Source organism: Ambystoma mexicanum, chromosome 4p, assembly GCF_040938575.1.
Source record: "Ambystoma mexicanum isolate Mex_15411 chromosome 4p, UKY_AmexF1_1, whole genome shotgun sequence".
Taxonomy (NCBI): Eukaryota; Metazoa; Chordata; class Amphibia; order Caudata; family Ambystomatidae; genus Ambystoma; species Ambystoma mexicanum.
Genome location: NC_090927.1, coordinates 1,099,487,314 through 1,099,510,744, shown reverse-complemented (window position 1 = coordinate 1,099,510,744; position 23,431 = coordinate 1,099,487,314). Strand labels below are relative to the sequence as shown.

The 23,431-nt window shown below is 46.5% G+C and overlaps 1 protein-coding gene across 2 annotated transcripts in view; it reads left to right on the top strand.

Moving 5' to 3' along the window:
* The window catches only part of ENPP3 (ectonucleotide pyrophosphatase/phosphodiesterase 3), a 759,459-nt gene that overhangs the window by 389,014 nt on the left and 347,014 nt on the right, over positions 1 to 23,431 (top strand). The window lies entirely within an intron of this gene.

The window sequence follows — 23,431 nt, the reverse complement described above, 5'->3', positions numbered from 1 at the left end:
GGCTACCGGGGAAGTGTACAGTAACCTAATGTACGCTATCATATTGGGCCCTACCCCCATATTTTCCAAGACCAACCAGATGTATTTCCAAGACACCATGTCAAATGCCTTCTGGGCATCCAGTGTGACCGCAACCGCACTCGCCCCTTGGTCAATACGTGCCATGATGTTAAGCAGCCTCCTAATGTTGTGGGATGTTGATCTTCCGGGTACAAAGCCTGATTGATCCTCGTGGACCATGTACGACATGACTGGGAGGAAGCCGCTGGCAATCACTTTGGCGAAGATTTTGGTGTCCAAATTCATCAGTGAGAGGGGCCTATATGATCCACACTCGTTAGTGGGTTTACCGGGTTTGAGCAGGACCGTGATGGTAGCTTCGCGCAGCGAAGGGGGAAGAGTGCCCAACCGAAGGGACTCGTTCCAAACCTCAAGCAGCCTGGGAGCCAAGATGGCCACATGCTCCTGGTAGAACTCAGCTGTCAGCCCGTCGGGACCAGGTGCCTTTCCTTTAGGGAATTTAGATATAGCCTCAACTATTTCATCCAGCAGGATGGGGGAATCCAATTGGTCCCTGGTGGCGGGGGAGACGATAGTCATGGGGATCTGCTCGAGGAGGTCGCGCATTTGGGACTCACTGTACTCGGGGGGTTGTGTGTACAGCTCTGAGTAAAAGTCCGTGAAGACCTCCAGAATATGTTGGTCAGACCACCGTTCCGACCCCAGGCTGTCTTTGATACAAGTTATCTGGGTTTGGACCCACTCACCCCTGGCCAACGTAGCTAGTGTCCTGCCAGGTCTGTCCCCCTCTCCATATCTACGAGCCGCCTGTGGGCGACTGAAGTATTGGACTTCCCTGGTAGCTTGTTCATTGAAAAATTGGAGTTCCTTACTGATCTGGGATAGAGTCGCGGGGTCGATAGACGTAGGATGGGCGCTCTCAAGTTCGCGTAATTTGGCTTCAGAGCGGGCGAGGGCAGCCCTGATGGCCTTGAGGGTTCCCGCCTCCCTAGATATGGACATTCCCCTGATGAAGACTTTGAAAGCTTCCCACCGGACCCCTGTAGAGGTGGATTGAGGTGTATTAAGTTCGAAATAGGACTGGATGTCGGACAATATGTCAGCCTTAAATACTATGTCCTGTAAGGCCAAAGACTTGAAACGCCAGGAGTTAATTGTAGGGGCGGGCACGCCCAAATCTATAGATAGCCGGATCGGTGAGTGGTCCGACAGGGTGCGCGCCAATATTTGAGTTTCCAACACCCTCCCTAGCAAGGAACTAGACAGGAAGAACATATCAATTCTGGCGGAGCTGTCATGCACCGAGGAATAATGAGTATATTCCCGCGTCTGCAGGTGCATTACCCGCCAGGGGTCACGAATGTCAAGGGCAATGGTGTGTGCAAGGAGCTTGCGCGCCGCATTGGAAAGGAGTCTGGGGGCCACGCCAGTTCTGTCAAGTGTGGTATCTAAGATAAAGTTCATGTCCCCCCCAAATGATCTGCACCCCTACATATCCCAACATTATGGAAGCAATACAGTCAATAAAGTCGGGAGAGTCCACGTTGGGGCCATACGTATTAACCAGTAAATAGTCCCTGTTCGCTATTGCGCAGTGTAGGATAATGTACCTTCCCTCTGGATCGATGTAACTCTTGTGGAGTACAAACTTAAGTGACCTGTGGATCATTGTCAATACCCCTCTGGCGCGGGTCGAATAAGCCGTGAAGTACCTGTGTGGACCCCATGCAGGTGCGATGCACCTAGCCAGCGAGCCCCCACAGTATGTTTCTTGCAATAGTAATATCTTGCAACCATTGTCTGTTGGCGTGGGCTATGATTTTGCGCGCCTTGGTGTAGTTACTTAAACCCCGGATATTCCAGGACATCACTGTTGTGGACATTACGGGAGACTAAGGAACATCCCACAACCGCCGTAGAGACTTACACAGTGAAATAAGAGAGCTCCCACGAGGGCGCCCTGATGTCGTGCGCTTTGCCAAACCGCCCCCGTCATTTACAAAATTGTTACCCCAAACCCCAACCATACCACCCCCCTCCCTCACTGCCCACCCACAACTTGCAGTGGAAATCACCCCCCCGGATGCACGCACCAGCAACTAACCCGACCATCACCAGGAGGTAAGGGTCGGTGGGCGAAATCCAACACGGATATGCCCTTTCCAGGGCCCAACTGGGGCCAACTAGCAGTAGCATCCAATAAAACATAAACATTGCAATTGCAGAGAGGTGCGCTGTTGCGTGTGGACGGCTATTTAGACATTGCGTAAGACACCATGGGCTGTCGAATAACAGGTTCCTGCGGAATACAGAGTTTTTGTAGGGTCCCAACGCTAGTCTCCAACACCCAAGCCGGGCCGCGGCCCGTAAGTATATTAAGGGTACCCAAACCGCATGGTTGATGATAGAAAATTGCCATTGACCCATGCACATTGACGGATTACCAGTCAGGTGAAGCAGTGACAGACTAAGCTACGTCTGGTCAGTCAGCGCCAGCATGGTCAGGCGCCGGATTGTAGAGTGGTATGTGAGCCTCGATGAATTTTGCCGCTTCATCCGGGAGAGTGAAAAAGTATAGTTTATTATTGTGAGTAATTTTGAGACGTGCTGGGAACAATATGGCATATGGGACATTGCGTTCTCTAAGCAGTTTCTTAACCCCAACGAATTGGCGCCGCTCCTGCTGCACCGCAATTGAAAAGTCCGGGAAGATCCTGATGGTGTGGGACTCATGGCGCAAGTCTCCCATCTCCCGGGCCAGCCGGAGGATAAGGTCTCTGTCCCGATAGTTGAGAATCCTGGCAATGATGGGCCTTGGGATATCTCCCGGCTTGGGCCGCGGCGACAGGGCCCTGTGCGCACGCTCGACAGTAAAGTACGGTGAGAGACTCGGGTTGCCCAGTAGATCCTTGAGTAGAGCTTCAACAGCGTCTTCCATGCGGCCCTTAAGTGCGTTCTCAGGGACCCCGATTATACGCAGGTTGTTCCTACGGGAGCGCAATTCTAGGTCGTCACACTTGGCTCTCACACTTTTCATATCGCGCGACAGGGAGGCGACGGTGTTCTGCAGCACATGAATCTCGTCCTCGTTCGTGGATATCCTACTTTCGGCCTCGGTGATTCTGGTGCCTGCCTGGTCCACTCGGGTTTTAAGAGAAGCAACATTGGCATTAATATCGTCCAATTTTTCGTGGAACGAGGCGAAGTTCTTGGCCATGGATTCCATAAGTGTGGTTAGATCGGGGGTTCTCGCCCCAGAGGGGGTGTCACTTTCCAGGTCCTCCTGCGAGGACGATGCATGACCCATCTCCTCCCTCGGGACGGATTTGGAAAATTTGTCCATGGTTCCTCTCCCCGAGACCCCCTTGGTTTTGTTTGGCATTGTAGATAGAGACACAGAGATGGCAGATGGCCGCCGAGGCAGACGACAGAGCGGAAGGACCAGTCAAGGGACCCAAACAGCGAAGAGCCCAGAGTGCCGCACCCGTGGCCCCCAGGAGACCCGGCTCCGCGTGTCAGTTCGTGCAGACACGGCAGGCAGATTATAGAAGCAGTAGGGCCGGGTAGGCTGCAGGAGAGTAGGAAGCCAAGGCCGTGTAGGAGTCGACAGGAAGGGCAACCAGCCCGAGCGAGCGAGCGGCTCCCTGATAATGAAGCCGGGCAGTTGTTTCATAGAGGTCCCCCTCCAATCGTGTCAAAGAGTACTGAGTAGACGCCGCTTGCCAGGTGGCCCCAATGGAATGGGAATGTGTAGGCTCTGTACCCCGCCGGGCCCGAGACACGGCGGCCCCAGTAGCTCGCGTAAGGTGCGGTCCGGGCCCCCAGTATGGGAAGCAGTGCAGCAGCATGCAGTCAGAGATCTAGGCCCTCCGGGAATGCAGGCCGCTCGGATGACACGCAGGGCAGAGTGAGAGGGCCAGGATTCACAGGAGCAGGCAGACAAGTAGATGAGGTCCGCCCGGTACACTCCTCACCTCCTCAGTCCGGTAATGTGAGTCACACAAGCCAGGGTAACCAGGCTCCCGCCACCCGCATAGACGAGATGAGCGCTCCGGCGCTGTATGCAAAGGGAGAAGTGGCAGGCGGGGTCACAGTCCGGTCACCACGCCGGGATGAGCGCACCGGCGCCGACAGCAGGGGAGAGGTGGGGTCGCCCCCTAGCAGGTCGCGTGCTGTCAAGGCGGTCAGGCACCGGCGCAACCGCCGCACAGAAACGAACGCTCCGGCGCAGACTGTGGAGGAGGAGGCGAGTGCACGCGGGTTCCGGCAGCGGACCTCCGCTCGATGGTGTCCCCAGGGGGGCCGCCGCGCCCGCGGCTGATGAAGGAGGGCAGGGAGCGGGAGCCAGGCGCCCGCCAAGGCCAGGCGCGCCAACCGCCAGCAGGCCCAGAAGTCCCGTTCACAGGCTTCCCGGGGCCGATTCGGGTCGGGATTGCAGCAAGATTGCCAGAAGAGAAAGGGCAACCACTCCACCAAAGATAAGGCAGTACAGGCAAAAGGAACCGCAGTTGATGTCGGATTTCAGCCGGAGCCACACGGAGCTCAAGAGCTAGGCAGCCATCTTGGGCTGCTCCACAGCGCCACCTCTCAACGTCATATTATAGAGTATGTCAGTGGTCCGGTTGATGGTTCTCTCCAATACTCTCGCTAGTCCCCTGATATCTTCTGAATTCGTAATTTGCCCAAAAAATGGCACAAAGGATTTCATGATGTCTCCTTGAGTTTGCGCTGGAGTATCCCCTTTCACACCTCGTCGTGGACGAGTTTTTGAAATTTCTGCAGTACTGGCAATAAATACCCCAGGTAGTAGAATCCCTAAATAGCAGGTTCCTTGCCAATCCCTGGGCAACCATGGAAATGCCACATTACCGCAAACAAAATAGACAGGTTCGCCTATGTACAGAGGTCTGTTCTCACTAGTTAAATTTGCAACGTTGGCGCACTTTCTAAATTATCCATTGACCGGGTTCCATTCCTCTGTATGCAGAAGGATACTGAATCGGGGCTATGGTTAACAGAATAAGATGGAGGCGTGGCATCCTTATTGCCTATAGGAGCCATTTTGAAAGAGATTAAAGACTGAAAAGGACGAGACAATCTATCAGAGGGCCTAACAGAAGCAACGTTTGGCTTACTTCTATTTGCAAAAAGCGAGCATCCCAGGGGCATTAAAACATGTTTTTCAAAACTATTCAAATTTGTACCATCAAAGTTCCCTGAGATGCTGTCATTCCATCGGCCAAAGAATAGTGCTCTAAGAGAAGCGTAACAAGCAGTTGTCAAAGGTAAAGGATGAATATACCAAACTAGCCCCTTATCCCCATGTTGCGGTAGATGTGAACAGATCCAGCAATTGGTTCTATTTAAAATTGCATGAGTGGCATTCATAATTAACAAAAGAGTATTATTCTGATAGTTCCGTCTATGTGAAGAATCTCTAGGCGATAAAGTACGCAATTGCACGGAAGGAGTGGGGATAACAGATACATTTTCAATAAGTAAAAAGTCCTCTAATGGATATGCTTCTTCCAGATACCATAACCCAAAACCAACAGTTACTAAAAATCCAGTTATTATTACAAAAAGGCAACAATACACTTTGGGGGTCCCTTTACATGCTTGATCATTGTCTCTGCTAGTCACATATTTATCTAAAAGTTCGGTATGAGCAGTAGCGGGTGCCGGCATTGTAGTCTTCAATCGAAAAAACACCAATTGTTTGTTTGCTGGCGACCCCAGTCGCGCGTCTTCTTAATGTCTTTCCCACAAACCTTAGCCAACAGAATCCTTCCGTACAGTCGGGCCAAAAGGCAAGCCCTCAAATGATTCTCCTCAATCGCACAGTCAGACCGTGCTGTACGTCTATTTCCTTGGACATAAATTATATTTCACAATTTCTGATGAGAACAAAGTGTCGTCACTTCCTGCTGGAGGTGGCGAGTGAACGGAAATGGGATCAGAAAAGAATTGATCCGGAAGTTCCACTGTTGGAGAGTGCGGAGACAAGATGGCCGTTTTGTCTGGCCTTGCGAATTCTGGAACGGTCTCCGGTACTCTCTTATCGGTTGCTGCTGTTTCGGGCACGTTGGTTACAGTAGTGGGAAGAGATTCTGTGTCTTCTGTATCGTATGGCACGGGCTGCGGGATCCGTTTGGTGTGCGTCGCTTGGATCCAGTTCTTACGACCCGCTACCCGCACAGCAGTCTGAGTGACTAGCAGGACTTGGTAGGGACCCCTCCACCGAGGTGCAAGGCAAGACGACCTCTCAAACACTTTCGTGAGGATCCAGTCCCCCGGTCGTAGACTGTGACCAGGTCCCTCGTATCGTACAGGTAATGCCTCTCGCACCTGGTGATAAATTGAAAACAGATTTTTAGTCAACTGGTTACAGTAATCTGAAAGAAGCACATTCTCTACATCCCGCAACGAGTTGCTTTTTGGCATACCCTAAATATTAGCAGGTCTCCCCATTACCACTTCAAAGGGAGAGAGCCCAGTCTTAGTTTGAGGGGTTGTTCTCATCGACAGCAACACTATCGGTAAGGCGTCCGGCCATTTTAACTTGGTGCCAGCACACGTCTTAGCAAGCTTGTTCTTTATAATGCCGTTATGCCTTTCCACTAACCCGGCACTTTGAGCATGTCTGGCCGAATGGAACCGTTTATCAATCTGTAATCCTTTGCAAATTTGTAGGATTACAGTAGCGATAAAGTGTGGCCCATTATCCGACCAGATGACTCTCGGCAGCTCAAACCTAGGAAAAAAACTCTTTCAGCAGAGTTTTTGCCGTGGTTATGGCCGTTGCATCTCTAACAGGGTAAGCCTCAACCCACTTACTAAAAGCATAAATGACAACCAGCACATATTTAAGATTGTTTCAGCGTTTTATTTCAATAAAATCAAAGTGAATAACCTCAAACGGAACAGAGGTGGAGCGAAACTTCCTCTAGGAGTCGAGGTACCTTTTCCTACATTATGCTGCAAGCAGACCATGCACCCTTGGACAAAGCGCTCCGCAATTTTGAAAATCTTATCATTGGCCCAGACACTGTGTAGCATTTTAGTTAATTTACGCGCACAAACATGTGTCGGACCATGAGCCATAATAACCATCATTGTAATGTAGGTGTCAGGGAGTAACCATTTTCCTTCAATATTGTCCACTCAACACCCATCATCATCCAGTCTCCCTGCACCCTCGATCCATCTCTTAGTTTCCTCTATGGTAGCATCTGCTTGAATGTCTTTTACAGAATCAATACTTTCACCCAAAGTGCAAATATTTACAGTTTCTCTTACAGCATACATTTCTGAACTAAAATCAGTGGCAGTTTGTTTAGCTATCTGATCAGCAAAAGCATTCCCTTTTCCTACATCATCTGTAACCTTTTGATGTGCTGAACATTTTATAATAGCTAACTGAACAGGGAGTGCGAGTGCTGAAATGAATCGCACTATTAAAGTGCCATGCTGAATTTTCGTGCCGTGGGAGGTCAAGAAACCTCGTTCTTTCCAAAGTCTACCGAAGTTGTGGACCACCCCAAAAGCATACTGACTATCGGTATATATGTTTACTGTAAGCCCTTCAGAAAGTTCACAAGCTCAAGTTAACGCTATAATTTCTGCGGCCTGCGCGGAATTATGCATAATTCTTTTGGTTTCCACAATCGTGCTTAAAGTAGTAACGGCATAAGCAGCCGTGGATGTACCATTCGGAAGTTTAAAATAAGAGCCATCACAAAATAGCTCTCCTTGTGGGCTATTCAAAGGCGTGTCTCTCAGATCGATTCTACCTTTAGTCTCTTGTTCTGTCGCATAAAGGCAATCGTGTGACATTTCGTCACCATCAATAGTATCTTTCGGGACAGGTAAAAGTTCAGCCGGATTTAATACACAACACCTCTGAATTTGAATGTGGGGGGCAAACAAGATTAGTTCATATCTTGTCAATCGTGCAGAAGTGAGGTGTTGCGTTTGAGTTCTATTCAATAAGATATCTACAGAGTGAGGTACCATTAGGGTTAATGCGTGACCCAGGACCATTCCCTCACTCTGTTTTACAGACGCAGCAGCAGCAGCAACAGCTCTCAAACATCTCGGCAAAGCGCATGCAACAGGATCAAGGGTGGATGAGAAATAGCCGCATGGCCTATTCTTCCCTCCATGTTCCTGTGTTAACACAGCCAAAGCACATCCATCACGTTCATGCACATACAACACAAAGGCCTTGTCATAATTCGGAGTTCCTAAAACCGGCGCTGAACACAGCGCGGATTTGAGCAAATCAAATGCTGTCTGGTGTTCCAAAGTCCATGGCAATGGCAAAGAAATGCCCTTCTTTGTCAAAGCCAGCATTGGTTTAATAGTTAACGAAAAGTTCGGGATCCACAATCTACAGTAAGAAGCCATACCTATCAGGGCTCTAACTTCCTTCTGCATATTTGGGACAGACGTGCCAGAAATAGTCTTTATTCGTTCAGGTGTCAACCGTCTTCCCTCCTTTGACAGGAGATAGCCTAAATAGGCGACCTCCTGACAACAAAATTAGAATTTTTTGAGTGAAGCTTTGTGGCCATGGTTCGCTAGATGACAAAGCAACAACACAGTACCTTCTTTACAGGCACTCTCAGAATCAGCAGCCAAGAGGAGATCATCTACATACTGTAGTAACGTGCAAATAGTAGGCAACTCGAGAGTATCGAGCTGCTCTTTCAATGCCCTACTATAAATACTTAGACTCTCAGTGTACCCTTGTGGTGCACGAGTGAATGTGAACGAGTGTCCACCTAAGGTAAACGCGAACAAATACCTGCTATCTGTCAGGCTGAGATCCTGGTGTCTGCAGAAGCTGCTGAGCCCCCGACAATCCACCCAAAATGTGGCACTCTGAGCTGATATTATAAACTGCTCAGTTTACCTCACTTCCAGGGGAAAGGGGGAAGGGACAAATTAACAAACACCAGGCTGGAAGCTAAGACTAGCTGGTTCTTCACCTGTGGTAAAACATAAACATATAATACACCTTGTTATTCATGAGGCACTATACTAACCTTAAGTATCAATATCCTTTACCAAATAAAGTAAAAACCATACCTGGAACTTCTCTACAAAATGCCCAGAGAAATGATAAGCTGACTAGACTTCCTTACTAGTTGACTTGAATCTCAACGATCATTCAGCCTTCTTAGTAGGTCCATGAATGTGAAATTAACTTTGCAGGTAATCTTCTTTAAACTCAAGAAGCTTGAACAAAGTCTTAAGTTCATTAAAAGTAAATGGAAGTTCTAGTGTTTCTGGAAAGTATTTATATTTCTTCTTATAAATTTCTTTTTAGAGTGTTTTTACTTAAATTAACAGTTCTTGAAACTTGCGTCAAAAATCTCACGTGGAAATCTCTTGAACTCGCATAGGGATCCAAACTGAGTGAAGATCGTTGAAGCGCTGTAGATTAAACCGCAGGAAAAAAAAAACCACACGCGCTAAATCGAAACCACGGGAAAAAATCCACACGCAATTAAACGAAAACACGCGCTGAAGTTCAACCGCGGGTAAAAATCCACACGCGCTTAGTCCAAGATGCGAGCACACGCGCTGACGACAAACCGCGGGTAAAAATCCACACGCGCTTAGTCCAATATGCGAGCACACGCGCTGACGACAAACCGCGGGTAAAAATCCACACGCGCTTAGTCCAAGATGCGAGCACACGCGCTGACGACAAACCGCGGGTAAAAATCCACACGCGCTTAGTCCAAGATGCGATCACACGCACACGCGCTAAAGTCGGAAAAGCGGGAAAAATCCACACGCGCTTAAAACAAGATGCACACGCGCGGAAGTTCAACCGCGGGTAGAAAAAACACACAAACAAGAGTATCACGCGACACCAAAGAGCTCGCGCTAGAAACTCAAGCGAAGTCTCTCACGCGCAGGCTTCTGTTAACGGAAAAACCACGCGCTTGATAGAAAACGTAGCGTAGCAAAGCCAAACATGCGACAGCAATAAAGTTCTTAGTAAATATTTTTCATATGAACTTGAAAATCAGATTTTATCTTCTACAATGACATTATAGAAAGAGTCTTGAGTTTTAAAAGGACTTATCTTGTGAAGAGTCTTTGAAACCTTTTTCTTCTTGGATAACTCGAAATCTTCTTACTCCTGTTCAGTGCCAAAATGAATCTCCGCAAGATTCCTGTTTGCTTTTCCAAATAAGCCGCTCGACCGCTTGAAACTTGAAACCCCTGAACAAGTTAAGCAGGAGCAGCTTAATACGCGACCTCTCAGCTGGGCAAAGTTGATGAAAGGCAGTTTAGAATGTTCATTGTCTTCCCTATAAACAATCACCAGCCAATCAGAACTTAGACTGAGGACCTCCATCTTGGCTTGGGGCATTCTTCATAGACTGCAATGAATGTTAAGGGCAAAATTGGCTGTTTTAAAATTAAACTCATAATAACTTCCAAAAACCTTTCTATACTCATTTTCCCCAGACCTAATGTCTCAGATTATGTCACTGTATCCTAACAGTACCTGACACTATCCCTGTGTATAGGAATACTGAAAAACGCATTTTTAAGGTCGACAACACTAAAATAAGTGGCAGAAGCCCGAATCATGGTTAGTATCGTGGTAACATCAGGTACAATAGGAAATTGAGGAGCCACAATTTTGTTAATAGCGCGTAAATCAATTATAAATCGAAAGGGAATCGCATTATCACCTTTTTTGTATACTGGCAAAATGGGGCTGTTACATTTCCTCAATTACTCCACGATGTACAAAATCAGAAACTATACATTTCAAAGCCTGCTCGCCTTCAACTGAGATCTTATATTGCGGAATGCGAGGCAATTTTACTCCATGATTCAGAATAATTTTAACAGGTTCAATTTGGAGCCCACATCATCATCATCAAATGCCCATAAGCATTCTGGAACATTACTAAATTCTGGCGGTAAAGGTCGAGTCAAAAACTGAGAGGCGAGTGATTGCTGAGGTGAAATTGTTAACCACACTTCGTCCGGAGAACAATGTATTACTGCATGCAATGCCTTCAACAAATTTAGCTCCAGCAAGTTCTCCCAACAGTTTGTGGTAATGAACACTGCTCTGTGAAGGGACCCAGTGTTATCGGTACCGGCAAAGAGACCAGACAAACTACAGGTGTGCCTGAAAAACCCTACGGAAACGTTGGACTGCCCTGACAGGGGAATATTTGGAACCCGCGAATAGTCAATGGAACATTTCTGTGCTCCCGTATCTACTAAAAATAGATGCTTCCTATTTCCCTCCGCCATCTCAACGTAGGGGCCTTTCTGATGAATGGAAATAGGTGTCGGATCCAAATCCTGCTTCGTGCAATCCTAGCGAAACAGAATATTATCAAAAGGAAGCTCTTCAGAGAGGTACGCGGCAGAGGGGTGATCAAAAATGTTTCTATTATCCACATTCGAAACTTGTTTATCTTGTGAAGGAGGTTGCTGTGATTCTGGTGCAAACTGACCTCTGCCAGGGCCCCCTGCACCTGGGTGACCTCTGGATCATCTACCCATGTTCCCAAATGACCTTTGTTGCAAGATCGGACATTGTGCGCGCCAGTGGCCTTCCTGTCGACAATAGGCACACTGGTTAATGGTTACCGGAGCCAAGGGCGCACTTCCCTGTGGAATGTACTGACCTCTAAATTGATTACCCCCTCTAGGGCTTCTAACAATCTGTTTTAATAAGACTTTTGTTTTCAGATCACCCTTCTTTATTTCAGGTTTTTCCTTTTCAGTATTTACACGATTTTCATAGTACTGAGCCATATGCAGTACTTCTGATTGAGACTTCGCCTGCCAAGCGCTTTCGGAAGACATAATCTGTAACTGTATGTCAGGCAGCAATCCATGTACAAATTTGTCGACAAACAGCCTTTTCCCTGACTCTGTGCCTAAGTCTTGTCCACTGAAATCTGAAAATACCTGCTCGAACCGATTGAAGATATCGGTAGCACCCTCAGATTTTGTCACGCTCGGCGACCGCGGCCGCGGCCGCGATCGCTGGTGCTTATGGAGACGCTGGCGCTGGAGCGGCCATTGACATGGCCGCTACGCTGCCGCACGTTCTCCGGCAGCGTTCTAGCGTTCGGACGTCTTTCCAACGGCGCTCTTTATCAGGAGCGCCAACCCGGAAGTCCGCGCGTTGCAACCCATTCGCGTTAGGCTTCCGGGTTAGTACGCTCCTGTCTCTGTCCTCCGTGTTCCACTTACCTCTCCCCTATTATCCCTTAGTCTTGGCTCTTCTCTACTAGCCTTGGCTCTGCTCTGCTTGCAGTCTAGAACTTCTCCTCGTGGTACTCCCTCTCTTTCCCTTACCCTCTCAATCCTCCAAGCTTCTCTTCTTTCCTTGTATTCCGCTTCAGATTGTCCTCAGCCATTCCCCTGGTCTTCCCTTCCTGGTCGGTTGGTCTTGGCCTGCATATCATTTCAATCCGGTATCCAGCCTGCGTACTCCATCAAAAGGTTTTTTTTTATGCCGGTTGGCTTTTTCCCCTGCATTGGTCTGCCCCGGTTCGGGGGCCCCCCTTAGGCCCCGAGTCAGAGGGGCAGGGTGGCTTCCTCTCGAGGCAGACCCCATCTGCTTTCCAGAGAAGAAGCTTTGAGAAGGAGGAGATTTGGACTCCAGACTAAAGAAGAGTCAGCAGGTGAGCAGGAGGGCATAAGGGACACCGTGGTTGGAAAGGAATCCGTTAATTCAGGGAGCAAATCTGACAGTTTGCAACGCCTAAGAAGCAATATGGCCTCCCCTGAGCAGATCCAAGAATTAGTGGCCGCGGTCCAGGCCATGAATGTGGAATTGCAGAATGTTAAAGCCGATAATGCAGTTCTGCGGCAGATGATCTCCAATCGAGAACCTAGAGATTCCGACCTACCTCCTATGTCGTTATCCACAGGCAAATTCGATGGTACCCCCAAACGCTTAAAAGAATTCTTGGAAGCATGTTCCGTTTACTTTGCATTCCGACCGCTGATGTTTTCCAATGACCAGGCCAAGGTGGGGTACATGATATCTAACATGAGCGGAAATGCCTTGGCTTGGGCCACCCCCTTTGTGACCAACAATAACCCTATTATTAGAGATTATGGGGGTTTTCTGGCCTTATTGCGTCAGGCCTTTGAACAACCTGAAGTAACCCAAGTAGCTGCAGAGGAACTTTTGGATGTACAGCAGGGCCCCCAGGATCTGTTGACTTACATCTCCACCTTTAAACGTTTGGCCTCGGACGCTGGATGGCCAGAAAGGGCCCAATATACTATTTTCCGTCGTGGATTGAAGGAGGAGATAAAGGATGAGCTGGCCAGAATAGCCCGTCCTACTACTTTGTCAGACTTATTCTCAATAGTAACACAGATCGACTACCGCCTTAGTGAACGCAAGGCAGAGAAGAAGAAGCAGAAGGGGTATCACAACCCTCCATCCAATGCCTACCCTATGCCCTCACTGTCTCATTCCAGTAATAAGGAGGAACCCATGCAAGTTGGTTCCGCTCGGTCCCCGTTAACCTCCGAAGAAAGAAGACGTCGGAGAGATGCAGGTCTCTGCATGTACTGTGGATCCGGCTCACACTTGCTTCGGAATTGTACGGAAGTACCTCCTAGACGCTCGGGAAACGAACGACCTCGGAACTGAAGGGGACAAGTAACCGAGGTCCGACAACCAGTCCCTATGTTACAGTGACAGTAGCATCTCAGTCATCCACCATGGACTCTCGCCTCATGGCAATATCTATCCGTTTGGAAACCCCAACAAAGGTCTTCACCACTACGGCGCTTTTGGATTGTGGAGCCGCAGGAATGTTCATGGACACTGAGTGGGCACACGAGCATGGTCTCCCACTACAAAAATTGGATGAAGTCCAGAAGGTTGAAGGAGTGGATGGTTCTCCCCTGTCGTCGGGGCCCATCACCCATTCCACTATCTCCTTGAAGATGTGCATTCTTCAGCATACCGAACAGATCCAATTTGATCTAATTCGAGCAGCCCATTTTCCGGTTATCCTGGGTATTCCGTGGTTAAGGAGACACAACCCGCTCATCGACTGGACCCAAAATACCCTGGCTTTCACCTCCTCTTCTTGTAAGCAAAACTGTCTACTCCATGCCTCCGAAGAATTGGTACAGGTATTCACTCCTCAACAAGAAGGAGTACATGAAGTTTGTAAGATACCTTCGGAATTGGCCGAGTTCCAAGCTGTCTTCAGAGATAATCCGATTTTGGATCTCCCACCTCATCGCCCAGAAGACTGTGCCATTGAGCTGGTAGAGAACGCTTTAGTTCCATTTAGTCGTATGTTTTCCTTATCTCTGTTAGAGAAGAAGGCGCTCAGAAAGTACTTGGACTCTCATCTGACTAACGGTCTCATTCGTCCCTCTAAGTCACCGGCTGGAGCCTCACTTTTCTTCATACCAAAAAAAGATTCCTCAGAGTTAAGGCCCTGTATCGACTATAGAGGTCTTAATAAGGTCACGGTACGCGACCGATATCCAATGCCTTTAATAGCAGACATACTGGAAGCTGTACAAGGGTCAACCATCTTCTCAAAATTGGATCTCCGGAGTGCTTACCACCTTCTCCGGATAAGAGATGGTGATGAATGGAAGACTGCCTTTCGGACACCCTTTGGCCTTTTCGAATATCGGGTGATGCCATTTGGTTTGGTTAATGCTCCAGCCATATTCCAGCGTTTTATGGATCGCTTATTTTCTGATCTACTATTCCTCAATGTCATTGTCTACTTAGATGACATCTTGGTTTTCTCAAAATCCTTCTCGGAACATACCTCCCATCTTCAGACAGTGTTTCATCGTCTACAGATCCAACATCTATTAATCAAACCGGAAAAGTGCCTTTTCTACGCATCCTCTGTTCCTTATTTGGGATATGTCTTATCTCTGAAAGGCATAACCATGGATCCCAGAAAGGTGTCTTCCATTCTAAGTTGGCCAGCACCCACGTCGTTGAAGGAGGTCCAACGATTCTTGGGATTAGCCAACTTCTATAGGAAGTTTATAGGACATTTTTCTCAAATAGTACTGCCCATTACTTCATTGCTCAGGAAGGATGCCAAGCCTTTCCAATGGTCGGAAACGGCCAACCATGCCTTTATGGACTTAAAGAAGAGATTCTGTTCCGCACCTATTCTGGCACAACCTGATCAGCATCAGCCCTTTATAGTAGAGGCGGATGCTTCCGCAAGCGCCTTGGGAGCGGTACTTCTTCAACTCAAGGACGGACTGGAACACCCTATTGCATATCTTTCTAAGACTCTATCCGCGAGTCAACTGAACTACTCCGTAATTGAAAAGGAACTTCTAGCTCTCAAGGTGGCCTGCGAAGAGTGGAGACATCTACTTCAAGGCGGTTCACATCCTTTCACTCTACGTACAGATCATAAGAATTTAAAAATTCTTCGAAACATGGAATGTGTAAACTCCAGACAGGTTCGCTGGGCACATTTCTTCAGCCAATATGACTTTTCTATTTCCTATATTCCAGGCACTCAGAACAGCTTGGCGGACGCTCTATCGAGGTGTCAGTCCTCCGATTATCACTCTTCGTCTTCTGGTCAGAAGATGTTTTTTCGGAACCGAATAGTGGGAATAGTCTCGTCATTTCTTCAAGAAGTTAAGACCGCTACTCATCCCGATTTGGCAACCTCGGTGCCGGGCGTCTTACATCCTCAACTTCGTTGGTCTGAAGGACTTTTACTGGTGGGGCAACGGTTGTACATACCTTCTAAACCCCTACAATTGAAGATTCTGGAATGGGGTCACGACCATGTTACAGCCGGTCATAGAGGTGTCAAAGGTACATTGGAATTAATCTCTCGCTCCTTCTTTTGGCCTTCTCTTTCTCACGACGTGAAACAACACTGTAAGTCGTGTATGATCTGCGCCCAAAACAAGAACCCCACTCATAAGCCTTATGGGTTGTTGATGCAACCAGTATTACCAAGCCAACCATGGTCTCAAATATCCACAGACTTTATAGTTGACCTGCCCCGATCCCAGGGGCTGACATGTCTCATGGTAACCGTTGATTCATTCACTAAGCTGGCCCACTTCTCGGCACTTAAAGGAGTACCATCCGCTACAGAAATGGCAGAAGTATTCCTTAGGGACATATTCAGAATCCACGGACTTCCGGATAAAATTATTTCTGATCGGGGCTCTCAATATACCTCTCGATTTTGGGGAGCATTATGTCAACGGTTGGGTATCGAGAGAGCCTTGTCATCCGGTTTCCATCCTCAGACGAATGGTCAGACAGAACGCCTCAATGCATCCCTGGAACAATACCTTCGATGTTATGTCAACAAGAATCAAGACAATTGGGTGAGTCTTCTACCCACCGCCGAATTCGCGTATAACAACGCTGTACATTCGGCAACTGGACTCAGCCCTTTCTTTTGTTCTTATGGCTTTCACCCGAGAAGCATACTACCAGTCTTCTCTTCTCCCTCTAATATACCCACCATCGAATCCTCATTGGATCAACTAACTACAGCTCACTCTACCGCCCAACGAAGTCTGGTATCCGCCAGACGCAGGTATAAGGAAGTGTCTGATCGAGCTCGTTTACCGGGTCCTGATTGGAAGGAAGGAGAGCGAGTCTGGTTGTCCACCAGATATTTGCCTAAATGGGTCCACCCAACCAAACTTACACCCCGGTTTATCGGACCTTTCAAGATACTCAAGAAGATTAACCCGGTGGCTTATCGACTACAACTCCCCAAGTCCATGTCTCGGATTCACCCAGTCTTTCACTCCTCTCTCTTCCGTCTAGTGGACCCAAACACTCCTGTTAAAAGGACCACTAGACTTATGTGCAATCCACAGTCTATCCCTGAAGAATATGAAGTGTCTGACATATTAGATTCCAGATATCGCAGAGGCAGATTGGAATACCTTGTGTCGTGGAAGAACTACCCTAGTTCAGAGAATTCTTGGGAACCCTGGTCATATGTTCATGCTCCTAGACTGTTAAAAAGTTTTCACCGAACTCATCCGGGGAAGCCCGGTGGGTTGGGGTCTGGAGGGAGGCATACTGTCACGCTCGGCGACCGCGGCCGCGGCCGCGATCGCTGGTGCTTATGGAGACGCTGGCGCTGGAGCGGCCATTGACATGGCCGCTACGCTGCCGCACGTTCTCCGGCAGCGTTCTAGCGTTCGGACGTCTTTCCAACGGCGCTCTTTATCAGGAGCGCCAACCCGGAAGTCCGCGCGTTGCAACCCATTCGCGTTAGGCTTCCGGGTTAGTACGCTCCTGTCTCTGTCCTCCGTGTTCCACTTACCTCTCCCCTATTATCCCTTAGTCTTGGCTCTTCTCTACTAGCCTTGGCTCTGCTCTGCTTGCAGTCTAGAACTTCTCCTCGTGGTATTCTACTCCCTCTCTTTCCCTTACCCTCTCAATCCTCCAAGCTTCTCTTCTTTCCTTGTATTCCGCTTCAGATTGTCCTCAGCCATTCCCCTGGTCTTCCCTTCCTGGTCGGTTGGTCTTGGCCTGCATATCATTTCAATCCGGTATCCAGCCTGCGTACTCCATCAAAAGGGTTTTTTTTATGCCGGTTGGCTTTTTCCCCTGCATTGGTCTGCCCCGGTTCGGGGGCCCCCCTTAGGCCCCGAGTCAGAGGGGCAGGGTGGCTTCCTCTCGAGGCAGACCCCATCTGCTTTCCAGAGAAGAAGCTTTGAGAAGGAGGAGATTTGGACTCCAGACTAAAGAAGAGTCAGCAGGTGAGCAGGAGGGCATAAGGGACACCGTGGTTGGAAAGGAATCCGTTAACTCAGGGAGCAAATCTGACAGATTTTCCTTGGACACAGGCCGTAAGCTTGTCCCAAATGATTCTTTTTTCAGGAACTATAGTTTTCAGTTTTACAATAATTCTATCAGGCAAGGTTAATATCACTTGAGGCGGTCGTTCGCCAGCTGGTCTTTCTCTATCTAACCTAACCATGTTATCCCATGTATCTCCCAACCCAGGTATATCATCTAGAGTCCTAATCTGTTTCCACAAATCGACTGGCAGGAGTACGGGAAATAATAAATCAATATCACTTAAGGTGAATACCGACAACTGTAAGACCGACTCTATTTCTTTATAGAACCCGGTCGGATTCTTTCTTACATCGGGAATAGATTGCTTTATGGTGTTCACTTCCTGTCTTGAAAACGGGACGTGAACAAACTGCGATACGTACAGGGGTGGACTGGCCTATACGGAACTCTGGAGATTTCCCGGTGGGCCTCTGCACCCTGGGCCTCTTTTCTGTGGTATTTCCAAATTTTCTCATAGGAAAAGCATTGGGCTTGCTGAAAATGTGTAATTTGGGGCCACTTTGAACTTTATTATCAGGGCCTCTTTTGGTCCCCAGTAATTATTTCCAGGGCCTCTTTTAGTTCCCCGTCCAGCCCTGGATACGTAATGTGCAGGAATGTCCACCGCAAGTATTCCTCGTCCAGCATCGGCCGCAATCTCAACTTTCGGGACAAATGTCGGAGGGACCTCTCTCATAGGCAACTGAGAAGTAGGCAGCTCCGAACGCTTACTAAGCAATAGAGCCAAATCAAGCGCTAAGGCAGTCGAAGAAGTATCAATCGAAAAGGCTCTCTTATAAACACTCAACAATTCTGCGGGACAACAAATCTTTCTTTTTACACACTCATTCTGCAGGTACTCTACCATCACCTCTATCACCTTCTTTTGCATTTCTATCGTATACTGACTATATGTGTCATATACTTCATGTAGAGTTATCGACATATCCGAAATCCATCTTATCGCATCCTTTATACAAATTTGCGCTTCCTCACCTTTTAATTCACGGCAAGGAGAAAACCGTTTCTGTAAGTACATAGTACCTAAACTACCACCATCTGCTTCCTCATTCTGTAACCCTTCCAACTCCTTCCTATACTCAAAAATCCTCTCAACATGCTCATATAACTTCTCCGCAGTATCTCGGGAGAACGCTAAGGCGTTCAAATCCCGTAACCCCTGTGGGAAATCTACATCGCTAAATCTATTCCACATTATACTCAAATGAGTCCCTAATCCTTCAATAAAAACATTTTTCTCAGGAATACCTTTTAAATTTTTGAGTGTGGAAAAAACATCAGCTTGTTCACCCTTCTCCATACAATGTTTAGCCCAAGCAATCAATTCATTCTTTTTGTCTGGGGACACAGTATTACGAGCCACAACCCTTAGTCTCGCTCCCTGGTCTACTACAAGCAATGCAGAATCACTTGGAAGAGGAAGAGTAGGCACATTCTGAATATCAACAGGCGGAGGCAAAGGGGCAGGCAAAGGAGCGGCGGCTGGAAGAACAGGAAGAGCAGCAGGGAGGACCGGAGGAATTATAGGAGGGGGAATAACAACGGGAAGGGGCAAAGCGCCAGGAGGAGGGAAATACGGAGGTGGCGCGGAGGCACCGGGCCTTCGTTCATGCAAAAGTTTATTGATCAATTCATCTGATGTAGGAAAATCTTTTGAAGGGTACATTTTCTGAATGCCTAATTGAAACGCCCTGTCCGTGTTCCTAACTGACTCCAATTGTTTATTTTGAGCATATAACCATGCCTTTTCGACACTTGTCATATGTCTACGCATATGTTTCTCTCTACTCTTTTGTTGCTGCAAAGCTTCTGTTTTCCAACTATGCAATGCGTCAAATGCTGCAGGTCTAGCCTTTTTCTTTACTAATACAGACTCTAGATATTCTATATGAGGGATTTCAAAACTACCATTGGTCGGCCATAGGAGATTAGAATTATCTCTGGTCTGTCTGTGCCAAATGTCATTAAATGCTATACTACCAAAGCCTTTCTTACAGTACATAGTACATGCTGGCGACCCCTCCTGTGGTGCGGGACGGCTATCTTCCAAACATTGTCTGTCGCTGCGGAATAATGCCCTAAAGCAGGCAGACAATTTCCCAGGCATATCACTGTTCTGGTGTTACCTGGTCAAGTAATTGTGCTCACGAGTACAATGCGCCAAATTCAAATTGTCAGGGTTAAATTAAGAATCGGGACACGATTCACCTTACCAAAGGACTGGGAGGCCCGATCGGGTTACTAAGGACACTGCTAAGGACCCACGTGTCTTGTGATTTCGGCAAATTTACCCACTTCGATATATGGACCCTCGTCAAGACGTCGTCTCGGGCTACAGCTCACCTTTCAGGGATCGGATCGTGCAGTTCTGTCGAGCAATTCACTTCTCGTCCAGAGTGACCATTTCTGTTGGCACCGTCCGATCCCGGTCCGATAGCCGAGCCAACCTTCAACGAGACGAAGTCAATCTTGAGGGTCCCTATTCGGGCGCCATCTGTGGAATCAGAAAAATACAATATTAAGGCTTTTACACCATGCAAAGAGAAATACACCGACACGGGCTTGTAAAGATTCCCAGAATCTTTATTACAAAACTGAACAGTATCGAACAAAGTACACAAATAGCTATTTGGCTGTCAATACATCACAGAGACCACCAGCAGGGTTCAATGTGAGCAATGAGCAGGATTTGCTAGCTGGACATCAGTGTATTTATACAGTTTGTTATAATGATGTCCAGCCTCTTACAAGTTAATTATATACTGGACTAGGGTTGCGCCAGGTTTGTTTCCTAATTTACATATCTCGTGCATGCGGTTTACTTTTTCAACATATTTACTAACACACACTATTATTCTTTAGTTTAACGTTACACTCTTTACACATTGCTTTAATACAGATCAAACAAGTGTTTCGCATGTCGTATTTGGATAGCGTTATTGTTCTTGTATACTTGTGGGTTAACATTGCTGATTCAATGAATCCCCTGATCCGAGGTCAACGAAAGACAAGGTCTACATGACCCTAACATGTAGCCTGAAGGCAGGTTGGACATTAACTCCCCTACAGAGGTTGGAGAGGTTAAAGCAAGAACAAGAGAACACAAGACGGCCATTTTAGACTACAGGGTGACTTTGAACGATAAACTAAAATGGCGGCTTTAACCTAAAATGGAGGCTTGATTTACTTAAGGTTACGACCTTACAATACGAATTTCCTCGCAAAGCATCTGGGCATAGGCCAACATATACAATGAGGACGAAACAATATTATATCAGTTCTAACAATTGTGTGAAATAGAAGACATTGTTAAAACCTTTGAGGTTGACTCTTACAACAGAAGTACTTAGAGGTAATATTTTGGCCTGACAAGGAAGTATATTAGGTCCTAGAACTTTGTGCCAATTGGTTCTGTTCAGGCAGGAGAGTAAACCTGCATAGAGAACTGCAGTAGTTTGTCTTGGCTGGCAGGGGAGTATACCAGACCAAGAGGTTTTGTAACCATTTATTCTTTTCTGACAGGAGTACACTGGAGAAGAGAGTTGTATTAGTAATACACCTGGGGAGAGTAAACCAGGTGGAAGGTCATGAAGTACTGTGGTGGGGTAAAGTTTATGATGAAATAAATGAACAATCACTGAAGTGTTTTGGTCAAGTAATACTGAATCTAAAGTGGTTCCAAAAATATCCTGACAAAGACATTTGTCTTGAAGTTAAGGAGGTTTGGAATTATTCATTGTTGATGATAAGAAGTTGTCTCAAGACCTTGGCTACAAGTGGAAAGAGGAAAACTTTGTAAAACAATTTTAAACCATTGTTGGAATCCAAGTTGGAACCTTTGGTGTTGTCAAGTTGGATTTGAAAGAGAACTGAAGTGGAACTTTTTTTATTAAGACACAGGATTTCCTTATCCTTTTTGAACATTTAAAGAAAAGCCCTCATGAATCTGGGGAAGGGGAGTTCACCCAGGTTATCAGAAGAAGCAGCTATTGTGATGTGACTTATACTGTTATATTTGTTACTGGTAAACTGTCATATATGTCCTTATTGAGGTATTGTTTATATGAGTGTGAGGGACAGAAACATTTTTGTTAGAGTGTTTTGTTAGAGTGCTTTCCTTTAGTTTAGTTTATTTTAGGCAGGGAAATCCTCATCAGGGTAGGGATAGTGAGGCGTTTATTCAAACTTTTCAGTTAATAAAAGGGCATCATTTGAAAAACGTTCACAAGTTGTCAGCTTCACATTTATGATCCCTCACAGTGCCCAATTCTAACCATAACCTGTATTATTTATGATTTTGCAGGTTAGGTCTTTTAATTTAGACAACTAATTTGGGGATGATAATGTCAGGCTTTAGCGATAGTTGGATAGATCAGCTAGCCATGCTTCTACAGGACATTGATACAATAATAAACTACACATGTTGAAAGTGATCTTTGATCTAGAGATTTGTGGTGAACTATACATCTTTATGAAATAGAATGTACCTTTTCTCCTCCAATGTATGAAAGATAATCAAGAATTGATTACTTCTTGTTATCTTTGGCCTGCCTGAATAGGATCCACTTAGTGGATCTGAGCAACATCATTGTGTCGGATCATACTTTGGTGTCTAATAACCTGTGTACATTTGTGTTCTGCTCTTATGAACCTAAGTGTATTGATCCTAAGGATTTAATAAAGAGTATGGTATAGTATTTTTGATTGTATGATTTTTGTATGGTTTAATTGTATTGAATATGTACATATTTTAGACGTTCAATTTTTAAACTAAAAAATGTTAAACAAATAAATAAAATAACATTAACATAGAGGGCTCCAATCCCTTCATGTGTAAATACCGCAGTCAAAACACCATTGCCTAGAGAATAGTTAGTTTGCAGATAATTTGGGTATGGAAATAATATAATGTTGGAAAAGCAATGATGACTTTGTAGATAACCAAGGATCTGCACAGGATCCAATAAAAGCATATTAGGGGCCAAACGATAAGTTTCACTTCTGCAAAAAAAGGAAAAATCTTCTGAGGAGCCAAATGAACTAGGAAAGGATATTTATGCCACCTGATTATACGAATCAGGTTTAGTGCTGCTAGAAAAAACCTGCTCTAAATCAATCAAATGTATTAGACAGTAAATCCGAATATGGATTACTGTACAACAGGAAATCTTGCAGAGAAAGAAGAGACAGAGCTAGCTGGATAGTATATTGAAGGCTTTAAATAATAGATACTATTAGACTAATTGCTTCCATTGCAAATACAACTGGTAAGTAGTGTTGGTCAATAAGACCATTAACATGGCTTTTGAGAACTACTATAAGAATCTTGACAATGATGATACAGAAGCAAAAGTGCCTTGTTTAGACAACCGCATACAAATGGGGCATCTTACTCACATGCGATACGATGATTGGGTAAATATGAGTAAAGATACCTCAGCTGAAAGAATAGACCCAGCCATTGGTCTTCTGAAATTGGGTAAATGTCCCAGCCCAGATGGGCTCCCCGTAGAATTTGATATGCCCTACAAC